The sequence below is a fragment of the Oncorhynchus mykiss genome, chromosome 1 (assembly GCF_057628025.1).
Source record: "Oncorhynchus mykiss isolate SJ-2025 chromosome 1, ASM5762802v1, whole genome shotgun sequence".
In the NCBI taxonomy this organism is placed as follows: domain Eukaryota; kingdom Metazoa; phylum Chordata; class Actinopteri; order Salmoniformes; family Salmonidae; genus Oncorhynchus; species Oncorhynchus mykiss.
This window is the reverse complement of record NC_143022.1, coordinates 45,333,526-45,346,816: the sequence shown is the minus strand read 5'-3', so window position 1 is coordinate 45,346,816 and position 13,291 is coordinate 45,333,526.

Genomic DNA, 13,291 nt, shown 5'->3' with positions numbered 1-13,291 from the left:
GTGCTTGTTGAATGTCCTTTCCTATAAGTGTGCTGAAAGTTTGTTGTCAATTTGCATCTGCATTGTATCTGGTCAAACACACTTTTTTTCTTAAAGTTTACTAAGGGTTGGTAATAGGCTGATTGGTCGGCTATTTGAGCCAGTAAAGGGGGCTTTACTATTCTTGGGTAGCATAATTACTTTTGCTTCCCTCCAGGCCCGAGGGCACACACTTTCTAGTAGGCTTAGATCGAAGATATGGCAAATAGGAGTTGCAATATCGTCCGTTATTATCCTCAGTAATTTGGCAACCAATTTGACAGACCCCGGTGGCTTGTCATTGCTGATAGACAATAATCATTTTTTCACTTTTTCCACACTCACTTTACGGAATTCGGAATTGCAATGCTTGTCTTTCATAATTTGATCAGTTATACTTGGATGTGTAGTGTCAGCGTTTGTTGCTGGCATGTCATTCCTAAGTTTGTGTCACGCCCTGACCTTAGTCATCTCTGTTTTCTTTATTATTTTGGTTAGGTCAGGGTGTGACTAGGGTGGGTATGCTAGTTTTTGTATTGTTTAGGGGTTTAGTATGTCTAGGGGTTGTGTAGGTCTAGGTTGTATGTATGTCTATGGTGGCCTGATATGGTTCCCAATCAGAGGCAGCTGTTTATTGTTGTCTCTGATTGGGTATCATATTTAGGTAGCCATTTTCCCTTTTGTGTTCGTGGGTTCTTGTTCTATGTTTAGTTGCCTGTCTGCACTACTCATATTAGCATCATGGTTCATTTTGTTGTTTTGTTGTTTGTTTGTTTGTTATTTTGTTCAGTGTTCATTCTAAAATAAAGAAGAATGTACGCATACCACGCTGCACCTTGGTTTCCTCCTTACGACGGAGGCGACAGTTTGATAATCTTGCCAATCAAAACATTATTAAAGTAATTGGCAATATCAGTGGGTTTTGTGACGAATGAGCCATCTGACTCAATGAATGATGGAGCTGAGTTTGCCTTGTTGCCCAAATGTTATAGACCTAAGCTCATTACCATAACGCAACGTTAACTATTCATGAAAATCGCAAATGAAATGAAATAAATATGCTATCTCTCAAGCTTAGCCTTTTGTTAACAACACTGTCATCTCAGATTTCCAAAATATGCTTTTCAACCATAGGAAAACAATAATTTGTGTAACAGTAGCTAGCTAGCGTAGCATTTAGCGTTAGCATTAGCGTTAGCATTTAGCAGGCAACTATCACAAAAACAAGTAAAGCCTTCAAATAAAATAACTTACCTTTGAAGAACTTCTGATGTTTTCAATGAGGAGACTCAGTTAGATAGCAGATGCTATCTAGATGCGAAAATTCAGCCCTCAAAACGCGAACTTTTTTCCAAATTAACTCCATAATATCGACTGAAACATGGCAAACGTGGTTTAGAATCAATCCTCAAGGTGTTTTTCCACATATCTCTTCGATGATATATCCTTCGTGGAAGCCTGGTTTCTCCTTGCTCTCAAATGGAAAAATAATTGCACCTGGCTTTGCGCTCCAATTTCGACTCAGGGACACCAGGCGGACACTTGGAAAATGTAGTCTCTTATGGTCAATCTTCCAATGATATGCCTACAAATACGTCACAATGCTGCAAACACCTTGGGGAAACGACAGAAAGTGTAGGCTCATTCCTTGCGCAATCACAGCCATATAAGGAGACAATGGAAAACAGAGCTTCAGAGATTCTGCTCATTTCCTGGTTGACGTATCATCTTGGTTTCGCCTGTAGAATGAGTTCTGGGGCACTTACAGACAATATCTTTGCAGATTCTGAAACTTCAGAGTGTTTTCTTTCCAAAACGGTCAATAATATGCATAGTCGAGCATCTTTTCGTGACAAAATATTGCGCTTAAAACGGGAACGTTTTTTATCCAAAAATGAAATAGCGCCCCTAGAGATCCAAGAGGTTAAGGTGCTCCAAAGCTTTTTATATTCATTCTATATTTAAGTTGTCTTTGTTTCATAGTTTCTTCTTTTTATTTATTTCTCAATTTGCAGTACGTTTGCCAATCGGTTGTCAAGCCAGACTTATTTGCATAAATGTGTGAAGTGCAGGAATCACAACAAACATATTGTATGACCTCTTATTCATTATATTGGGCCCAGCCTTTGGAACTTTGGTTTTCCTAGATGTGGCTACTATATTGTGATGACTACATCCAATGGATTTGGATACTGTTTTAAAGCAAATGTCTGCAGCGTTAGTAAAGATGAGATCAATAAATGTTGATGATTTCATTCCTGTGCTGTTTTTAACTACCCTGGTAGGTTGACTGATAACCTGAACCAGGTTTCAGGCACTAATTAAAGTTTTAAGCTTTTTCTTGAGTGGGGAGCTTGATGAAAGCCAGTCAAATCATCCAGAAAATATACCTCTGTTGATATCAAATACATTATGAAGCATTTCACACATCTTATCCAGATACTGACTGTTAGCACTTGGTGGTCTATAGCAGCTTCCAACAAGAATGGGCCTTATGTGAGGCAGATTAACCTGAAGCCATAATACTTCAGCAGTATTTAATGTGATATCCTCTCTAAGCTTTATAGGAATGTGGTTCTGAATGTAAACAGAAACACCTTTTTTGTATTTTCTGTAGATGATATAACCATGTATTGCTACCACTGTATCATCAAAGGTATTATCTAAGTAAGTTTCAGAGATTTTCAGAATAGGAATCTGTTACTTTCAAATTGATTTCATTAACCTTGTTTCTTAAGATACATATGTTAACTTGGTCTATTTTTTCACACTTTTCTGGGATGCTTGATTGTTTTCATTGCTTTACTGGGAAGCTTAGAAGAAGTAGACATGCTCATGTTTTTTAATATAGTGCAGTGTGAGCTGCACACTGTGGACTTCCTACTAGGGCACACCACCTCAGTGCTAACAGTATAACTCTTGCTCATATGCACATAACTGCATACAATAGCTGTAGGATCAGCAGAGACATTCAGGGCAGTTAGAGGGACATCAATTAGGTTACTTACATTGTGTCTACCAACGCACCTGGGATAATGTACATTCGTTGAAGCATTATGACAACTTAGCGACACAATGGTAGGGATTCACCGAGCTGGGTTTGGGTCATTGATGAGTCATTGTCTCAAAGCAGCCTTATAATGCTATGAAGGGATCCAGGAACCCAAATTATTTGGGTGGATACCATACTCCTTATAAAACAAGCTTTGTTTCCAGAAGGTATCAAAATGGTCAATAAATGTTACATCCACAGAGCTGCAATAGTCACGTAGCCAGTTATGGAGGGCTAAAAGTTTGCTGAAACGTTCATTGCCACGATTTAGGGAGGGCACAGGGCCATATATTATATTAGGTGTTTGTTGGTGTCAAGTAGAGACCAACTCAATTCTTTAAAATCCATCTTCAGCTGTTCTGAACTGTCCTTCATAATGTCATTGAATCCCACATGAACTATGATAGACTCAATTTCTTGATGCAGGTTTAAAATGTTTGGGAGCAGCTTATTGATGTCCTATACTCATGCTCCTGTATAGCACAACGGTTTTGCTCGATGGACTGAGACCTTTCTCACCATTGAACTACCCAATACAACTGCCGGAGAAATTTGTGGAACCTTTCACAGGCCCATGAGAAGCATGATAGCATACACTTGCTCCCGGCAATAGGTCCAGACCTCCCACGGTAGGCAGATCCAGAGAGAGGAAAAGGTGCTGGACTCGACAACGAATCCGCTGCTGGAGTCAGCGTGGTTGGAGTCAGCACAGCAGTCACAGACACAGGCAGTCCCAGCGATGAAGGCGTAGGTAGATCAAGCACCAGGGCAGCAAAACTATTCCTCATGTCAATCTGCGCCGTACCTCTCACCAAAATCCAAGCGGGTTTCCCTTGACACTTTTTGGGTGTGTCAGGACCATTCACAGTTGACCTCCCTCAGTTTAGCTCAATACTGATTGGCTAACTTTTATACTTTTTTTTTTCAAGGGAGGCCAGATTACATTTAATACAGTTATCATTTGCTACAGTTGAAGTGTTAACAAATTAGATGCACTGAAATGAAAGCAACTTCCGAAAATGAACACTCTGATTATAGTGATGTGATTTCTACTCTTGCAAACAATGTAAAGTATGTATAGATAGGTGTAATCTAGAGCCAAGCTTGTTGATTTTTAATCTGAGAGTATCTTGCTAATGACACATGTTGAATTATGCAACAGAACGTGACAACATCAGTTAATGAGGCAGTCTCTCCCCACACACACACATTCTCTCTCACTTTCTCTCCGTCTTCTGTATGCTCTCTCTTCTTTGCTCCCTTGTTGAGACTATTCACTCATAACCCAGAGGACCCAACATCCTAGCTGAATCCAGACTGGAGCATGGTGCCAGAGAAGGAAAGCGATGGTCTCAAGAACTACGCATGTGATGTGAGTATGAAAACATTCATTCCACTGCTGGTGTCACGACATCCGCAGAAGTCGGTCCCTCTCCTTGTTCGGGCGGCGTTCGGCGGTCGACATCACCGGTCTTCTAGCCATCGCCGATCCACCTTTCATTTTCCATTTGTTTTGTCTTGTTTCGCCACACACCTGGTATTCATTCCCTCATTACATGTCGTGTATTTAACCCTCTGTTCCCCCCATGTCTATGTGTGTAATTGTTTATTGTTGAGGTTGGCACGCTTCCGGCTGGCTTATTTTATTACCCGTGCTTTGGGGCAGCCTGTACTTTGTACTTGTGTTGTACTTTGTGCTGCCTCACTGGTTCATTGGGTATTTGTTTTGTGACGCAGTTGCATTCTGTGCAAATGATTGCCTTATTCACTGTGTCATGACGTTGGCCTGGGGGTAGGTTTATGACAGTCATAAATACCTCTTCCCCCCTTTTTCCTCTCTCTACCCTTCTGATGTTACATTTGCAAAACCCTTGGTTAACATAGAGATTCTGGGAACATCAGAAGGTGGGGGGAAATTAACTATATTCTGGTAATCCGACCAATTGAACATATGCGGTGGTACTTAATGAATATGATGTCAGTTTGGTAGTCATCTGAGACATTCTCATCAATGATAAGATGACATAAACTCTACAGTGGAAAGTCTACACATCAGAGTTATCGGATTCACATGGAATTGTTTTTTAATTTAAACTTTTGAATATGAAATGATTCGGGATGGGATGAAATGTGATTTTTAGCTTCTAAAATGTGAGATTTGGGTTTTCATAAGATAGAGCTCTACTCAATCAGTGGCCCTGTGAAGGGACATGGGCTATAAAACTTTTCAAACACGCCCTCCTCTCCCTTCCTATTTAAGCCCTTGACGACAATATAACCTCCTCTTCCGAGGAGGTGAGGACGACGGTCCGATGTCAGAATGGTTCAGATAATAACTACAGAACGAAGCCAACATCAGCGTGAGCTTTGGTTGCGGATGGTAAAGACTTTGAACTCTTATTCACTACAGAAGTGATACCTCCTAGCCGTTGAGTTAGCAACAGCCGCTGCAAACGAGGGTTAGGAAGGAACAGACAGAGTATCCTGTCTACCACACAACGACGTTACTACAACGTATTCAATTTACCAGCAGAGACATTCTTCAAGGGACAAAGGACTCGGTTGGGCAACACGGCCTTCCATCTACCACCAACCTACCGAAGCGCAGCTCAGAGTAAATATTTATTGCATTTTCCTTTTCCAAATGGGTGGTAGCACAGCTTCTCCCTTTGTTCCTCAGTCTTCCTGCTCTTTCACTCAAACCCAGCCTCTTTTCTTTTGTGTAACCAGCTGTCATATCTGTTCCACCCGCTAGGGACGTTTTCCTTTATGGCGTAATTTGTAATCAAGTTATGATTTAATTATGTGTATGTGTAATTCTGTGTGATTAGTTAGGTATTTAGTAAATAAATAATTAAACCCAATTTTGTATTGCTGATTCAACTTGTGAGCCAGGGTTCGTGCAGATAGCCAAGAATTTACACATTTCAGATGAGACTGAATTAAGATGACGATTAATATTGACTGCTATTGATGTAAAATATTACTAGGTCTTTAAGAGTTTATTCGGAAGATAACAGCTCTATAAATATTATTTCGTGGTGCCCGACTCTCTAGTTAATTACATTTACATGATTAGCTCAATCAGGTAATATTAATTACAGAGAAATTATTTTATAGAATAGCATGTCATATCACTTAATCCGGCATAGCCAAAGACACGACAACCGCCTCGGTGCCGCCATGGACAGCGTCGTCCAGACGATGGACCACTGGGAGAGACAGAGAGTGCCTCCAGCGCCCTCGCCAGCACCACCGGGGTCTCCACTACTCACCCCCTCCACACCCAGTTCCAGTGGAATTCGTCTCGCACTTCCCAGGGAATACGATGGCACGGCTGCACGCTGCCAGGGTTTCCTGTTACAGCTGGACCTTTACCTGGCAACCATCCACATGGCTCCTTCGGGCCGTGAGAAGGTTTCCACCCTCGTCTCATGCCTCTTGGGGAAAGCCCTGGAGTGTGCCAACGCCATGTGGGGACCATTTCGAATGACTGGTGAACGTCTCTGTCATCTGAGGCAGAGGACGAGAAGCGCCCAGGAGTTCGCCATGGACTTTCGGACCCTGGCCATCGGTGTGGAATGGAATGACAGGGCCCTGATCGACCACTATCGCTGCAGTTTGCGTGAGTATGTCCGTCGGGAGTTGGCCTGCAGGGACACCACCCTCACCTTCGACCAGCTGGTGGACCTTTCCATTCGGCTGGATAACTTGCTGGCCACCCGCGGACGTCCAGACAGGAGTCTGGCGGTTCCATCCCCCAGCACCACCACTCCGATGCCCATGAAGCTGGGAGGTGCTGCGCTCAGGGAGACCGGAGGATGTACCGTCTCGTGCACCGTCTGTGGCCACAGAGGTCACACTGCCAGTCGGTGTCGGGTTGGTTCCTCTGGGGGTCGAGGCAGCAGGCAGGGCACTCTGGCGTCATCCCAGGTGAGAAGGAACCATTCTCACCCAGAGCCCTCTGTTGCACACATGTATTTGTTTGTTACTTTTCCTGAGTTTTCTCCGCATTCCCAGCATAAGGCGCTCAACGATTCAGGCGTGGCTGGGAATTTTATAGACACATAATTCGCCCATAGTTTATGGATCCCCATCGTTCCAGTGGCTATGCCCTTCCCAGTTCACGCCTTAAACAGTTGACCATTAGGGTCAGGATTGATTAGGGAGGCCACCGCTCCTCTGGGCATGGTGACGCAGGGGGGTCACACAGAGAGAATTGACTCTCCTGCGTTTCCCGTGGTGCTAGGCCTACCCTGGTTAGCTTGTCATGACCCCACTGTTTCATGGCAATGGAGTGCTCTCACGGGGTGGTCGCGAGAGTGCTCAGGGAGGTGCTTAGGGGTTTCTGTTGGTGTTACTACGGTGGAAAGTCCAGACCAGGTCTCCACCTCCACCGTGCGCATTCCCCCCGAATATGCCAATTTGGCTCTCGCCTTCTCCAAAAATAAGGCGACTCAATTACCACCCGTCGACGGAGGGGATTGTGCGATAATCTTCTGGTAGATGCCGCACTTCCCAGGAGTCACGTATATCCCCTGTCACAGGCGGAGACGGTGGCTATGGAAACATATGTCTCCGAATCCCTGCGTCAGGGGTACATTCGGTCCTCCAGTGCTAGCCTCCCTACACTGGCTTCCTGTCAAGACAAGGGCTTATTTCAAGGTTTTACTGCTAACCTACAAAGCATTACATGGGCTTGCTCCTACCTATCTCTCTGATTTGGTCCTCAACCAGTGGGTTGAGTCACTGATGTGATCTTCCTGTCTGGGTTGCCCCCCCCCCTTGGGTTGTGCTTTGACAGAGATCTTTGTGGGCTATACTCGGCCTTGTCTAAGGATGGTAAGTTGGTGGTTGAAGATATCCCTCTAGTGGTGTGGGGATGTGCTTTGGCAAAGTGGGTGGGGTTATATCCTTCCTGTTTGGCCCTTGTCGTGGGATAATCAGAATTTGTTGGTAACATATGTAAGATGTTTTATATTTATCAAATGTGTGTAAGTTAATTCTCATCAGAATGGTATATTTGTATAATACTGTGGTGAGGTTGCAGTTATCTGTTCTATGTCAAAACTAAGTTGCCTGGGCCGATGAGAGGGGAGAGGTCAAAGTGTCATCATGTGTAAACATATCTTATACTCCCTACCTTTCCCAGTGGGGAAAGGAGGGGTTGCAGTGTCTGGAATCATTCTATGCTCCCTCTTATTGTTGTTTCTATCTTAACCTATAGCCTCACCTCCTATCCGTGAGTTTGTCCAGGAGTTTGTATTTAGAGTGGGTTGTATATAAATGACAATTTGATATATGCCTGTTGATATGGAGGATTTGGTTTATGGTTCTGGGGTTTGGGGAAGGAGACAAAGCTGAACGATGAATTATGTCTATGCTATCTGACTATGGGTGTCTTTGCTATTAAAGGAACTCAGTTGCATTGTAAGGGAACTCTCAGAGGATTCACTGGGAGACACTGAATCGATCTGAGAGTCACAGGGTTGTGATAGAGCTCATATAATTAAAGATGGACTAACTCTGACTTGTGTGTGTGGTTTGCTCCCATGATTTGGTAAATAGAGGAAATTTCCACGACATTTGGCGACGAGGAGGGGATGTGAATCTTCACTCGGTGACCGTTCCTATGATCTAGGTAAATAAAGGGATCCCCTAAACTTGGGATCTCAGGGAGACCACACTTCGGGAAACGGAGCAGATGGACCAACCTTTGATCTAAGAGGAAGCGAGCCGAGTGGATACCACATCTCGAACTGAGTTTTTTTTTAAAGAAAAAGGTGAGCGAACCACACATAGATTTGAAGTCGAGTTTTTTAAATTATGCCTGTTACGTATACTCTGAGCGTGAATTCCTTTGTAAGGAAGGCACCTTGGCGGCGTAAGCAGGGCCGAGTCAGAGGAGAGTAATCTGGGGGTTTTGTGGACTCAAGATACTCTGCACTGTCCGGTTGCCAGTGACCAAGAGCCCTCCTGACACTGAATTGATCACAGTGGGGATTTGGTGAGGTCTGTCGGGGTGAGGGGCCAGGGGGTCTGTGTGTTCTAGGTGAAACACGGCACTTGGTGAAGCCCTATTGGAAGGACCTCATTCTGTGCGTCTGTGTGATTTGTCTAAGTGACCCTCAGATGTGGTGAATTTCAATTATTTTAAATGTGCTAGCCAGGTATGCCCTAGGTTTACTCTGTGTGAGTCGGACCGTTCTGTGTGAGCGGGGTAGGGTTTACTCTGTGTGGGCAAACCTTTTGATGTTCTGTGTGGACGTCAGAAAAGTTCTATGTGAAAAATCTGACCAATCCTGTGTGGATGATCCTGAAAGTTCTGTGTGAGTAACTAAGATTTCTTAAGTTTAATATGGATTCTGTGAATTATTTGAAATTATGATAAATGGTATGTGTGTATAAAGTAATGCTGAAAATGATTAGATACATCTACGAATGGGTGGTTTAAATTGTATGTAGGTTTTGAGTTGATATCTTAAATGGATAATTTGATAAAGATGAAGTTTTTAAGCACTATTAAAATAATCTACAAAATCTGGGAAATTGAGCTCTAGAAACTGATTAGAGTGTGTCCACTGTGTCCATCTTACCCTAACGATGTAACTATAAAACGCATATTGGATTATCTCCGTCTGGGTGAAATATTTGAAATTTAACTGCCCTTAAGGTCTGAACATGTTATAATTTTTCTTCTCATTCTTCAGTATGAGAGAAATTGCGGGATTTATTGAATAAACTGTTTTCCATAAAGTTAAAGAGAATTCGAGGGATGCTCGATGTAATTTATAATGTTGTACAAAGCCTAAGGTTTTCCATCAAACTAATTATCCTTGCGTGATTAATGTGATGTAGTAAAGTAATTGAAATACGTTGCATAAGTAAACATAATCTACTTTTACTGTTTCCTAGTCATTAACTGTCGATTTTATTCTTTGATTGCTAATATGTGTAATTTGGAATTTGAGAATCATGGCTGGAATTTGAGAATCATAGCTGGAATTTGAGAATCATAGCTGGAATTTGAGAATCATAGCTGGAGTAACGTTTGTACTATTAAAATTGGGCTATTATTCTTCTGGGAATTACCGATAGTGACGTGTTTTGATTTTACTTTGTAAGTGGGGTTTATAACCGGAGAATTTTTGTTATTCACAATAGCATTAGTGGTTCAGTGGTAGAATTCTCACCTGCAACGCGGGAGGCCCGAGTTCCATTCCCAGTCATGGCGCTGGCTGAATTCAGAGTTTTTGATTGTAAATAATCAATTTGTATGTTTTGCCTGGAAAGTTATGGTCGCTAGTGTTTGTATAAGAGATAAATTGAACGTTTTCAATAGATTGTTTAGGTTAAATTGATAGACTAATTCAATTTAACATAATAACGAAGCGAATTCTGATGCCAGACGATGTCTGTTCACTAAATTATCTGCTGGAATAATGTATTGAGAATTGGGTCGTATTTGAATTACTGTATCAATAGAGAAGACAGTTACCTAAGTTAAAGAAATTCTGAATAATAGCGGGGAGAGAATGGCAATGGAAAGTGGTTACCGAAATAATTTTCATTCTTATAGATTGACTGACGCATGTTATAATTTTTGCGCTGTGTGTGTTATTTTTAAAGAAATTGGATACATTTCATAAGTGTGGAGAGCAAAGAGGAAGTTATAAAGTTGGGTTTTAATCTTACGATAGAGGTAAGGAAAAACGTTGAAATGAGAGGGGTTATATTTTTGCCCACTGGGGGAAAAAGAAATAGGAAAGTTGAGTTGAAAGTATGGAAGAGAGTGAGTTGTTATGTTGGCTGCTCATTGTCAGGGAAAGTTGCTGGAGGCAGGTAGATTGTTGTAGAATAACGTACATTTGCGTTATTAGTTTAAATATACAATAACCTTACTCTAATTGTTTTGACCGTTGTTCAGGTACATTTTTGTCTGTATTTCTAGCAGCTGATTCGCTAGGTGGGCATCAGATTTGTGGCGTTTATATTTACTGTATTAGGCTATGAGAATTGGGAGACTGGATGTCTGAATCATAAAACATCGTAAGGATAGCTTCTGATGGTTATTGATTCTTGGTTTGATTGTTTAAGTAACACCAGTTAATTTGAGCAGGAAAGTTCATGTAGTCTAACATTATGGTATGTTTCCATTATGTGGAACAATGTCAGGTCATTAAAGGTGATTGCTGGATTGAATAGTACGCCAACCTGTTGACAGAAGACTGAATGGGTATGAATGTTGAAAAGCAAGATTGGGCCAAAGACTAAACTAGTATGTTAAGTGGGGGAGTATCATAGATTTTAATTATAGTGTTGTTATAGTAGTTATATAGTGTAGTCAAAACAATTTCATATGTTTTGGGAAATAGGCTAGGTTGAATTTTGTATTTGAGTTCCTTTATTATTTGCTTTTTAAAAGAAAGGTTGGAATCAAGTATGATGCCTTGGCACTTAAAATCAGATACCACCAGGAGCTTTTTCCATCAGTACTTGTTTTTTGAGGAACATGCAGACTGTGTTTTATTTTATTGAGATGTAAACATGAGTCTCTGAGCAATTTTGTCATGTGAATCATTATAATAGTGAGTTCTTGTGTAGTTTGTTATTTGCATGAATTTATCACTGTATCATCTGCATACATTGGAACTTCAGACCCTGTACAGACTAAAGGAAGATCATTAATGGATGTGCTGAACAGTATTGACCTTTGTGGATATCAGTGGGGGAAAAAAAAAAAGTTTATTTGTATTTTTAGATGATGAGACAGCACCGACTTTTGAAGGATTTTAGATTTGTTTTTAAAAATCAGGATTGGTTTTTACTAAATTTATATCAACAGATTGAAATTATTAGGTTGCTGATTAAAAGTTTTTTTTAGGAGTTGATTTAACTTATCATGCATATACATTGATGGTGATTAAAACGTATGATTAATGATTTGAGGTACAGTGGAATTATCATTAGGTTTGGTTTATAGTTCACGTTTGAGTTTCTGAATCAATGTAGTGTAAATGAATACTAAGTGTTTTTGTGTTTTCTCCGGGAAAATTGATATTTCACTGTCTCTCTGGAATGTTTCCAGGGAATATACTCTTGGGGAGAGTGAGTGAAATTGGGGCCATAAACTACCACATTGAAGGGGGCACTCACCACATTGGGATTGTAATGAGTTTTTATTTTCTGACTTTTCATTACACACGCAAATTCTTTTGATAAAGGAATGTTCTGGGAACATGGAATTACGAAAATGTTTGGAACTAGTTGATTATTGTTTGCAAATTTTTTCATATAGTGCAAAACACTGCTTTGGAGGGTTTTGTATGACCTATGACCTTCTGATGACTTTCCGTTGTGGCTTGATCACCCGCATTGGAAAGCCATTTGGAAAAGAAATGTATGGTCATTTGTAATACTGCTTTCAAAATAATTTGTGTAATTGGTAAATATGTTTCTTAATCCATATTTGTAATTTGGACCAGTGTGAAGGGGGCATTGTTTTTAACTAAGGGTATGCTGCTTTAAGTCTATTTTCCTATGACCATAGGGTTAAATAATTTTTCTTTGTGGAGTTTTTTTTCAGTTTAGTGATTTTCATTTGATTAGGTTAGCTGAAGTTTTGTTTTACATTACTCTCATACGGAGAGATGTGTGTAAAACATGGGGGAGGATTCAGTTTTTTGAGGGTTTGAATTGAAGTTATACAACTTAAGTGATATGTGAATGAGTGTATTGTATTGTTGAGTGTATTGTATTGTTGTGTTTGTTTTGTTCTATTCCCGAGAGATAGGTCTAATTTCTTGATCCTGGGCTCTACGATGAAGTTGACAGTGAGATGGGGAGTATAAACCAATTTGAAAGAATAGTTTCAATAGAATGTTTTGATATTCTCTGTGAAATATGTTTAGATATGTGTGTTAAGAATAATTGGTAAAAGTAATCATTTATCATGTAGTTAATGAACTGAACTAAACTGTTGTTCTGATCTGTTCTTTCGAGGTTATCATGAAAAGTGACATCAGGCGGTATCTTAATGCATGGAAGAGATCATTTGGCCTGAATGGTGTGTGTGTACCTCAAAACCCCCTCTAACTGGCTGAAGAAGAGAGACAAAGGCATTGAAGGAGGCTTTCCAAACCACTTCTACCGAGAGAAAAGAACCAAGCCAGAAATTGGTGTACAGTATCAGATCTAAGCTATCAACTGCTTTTCTTTCAT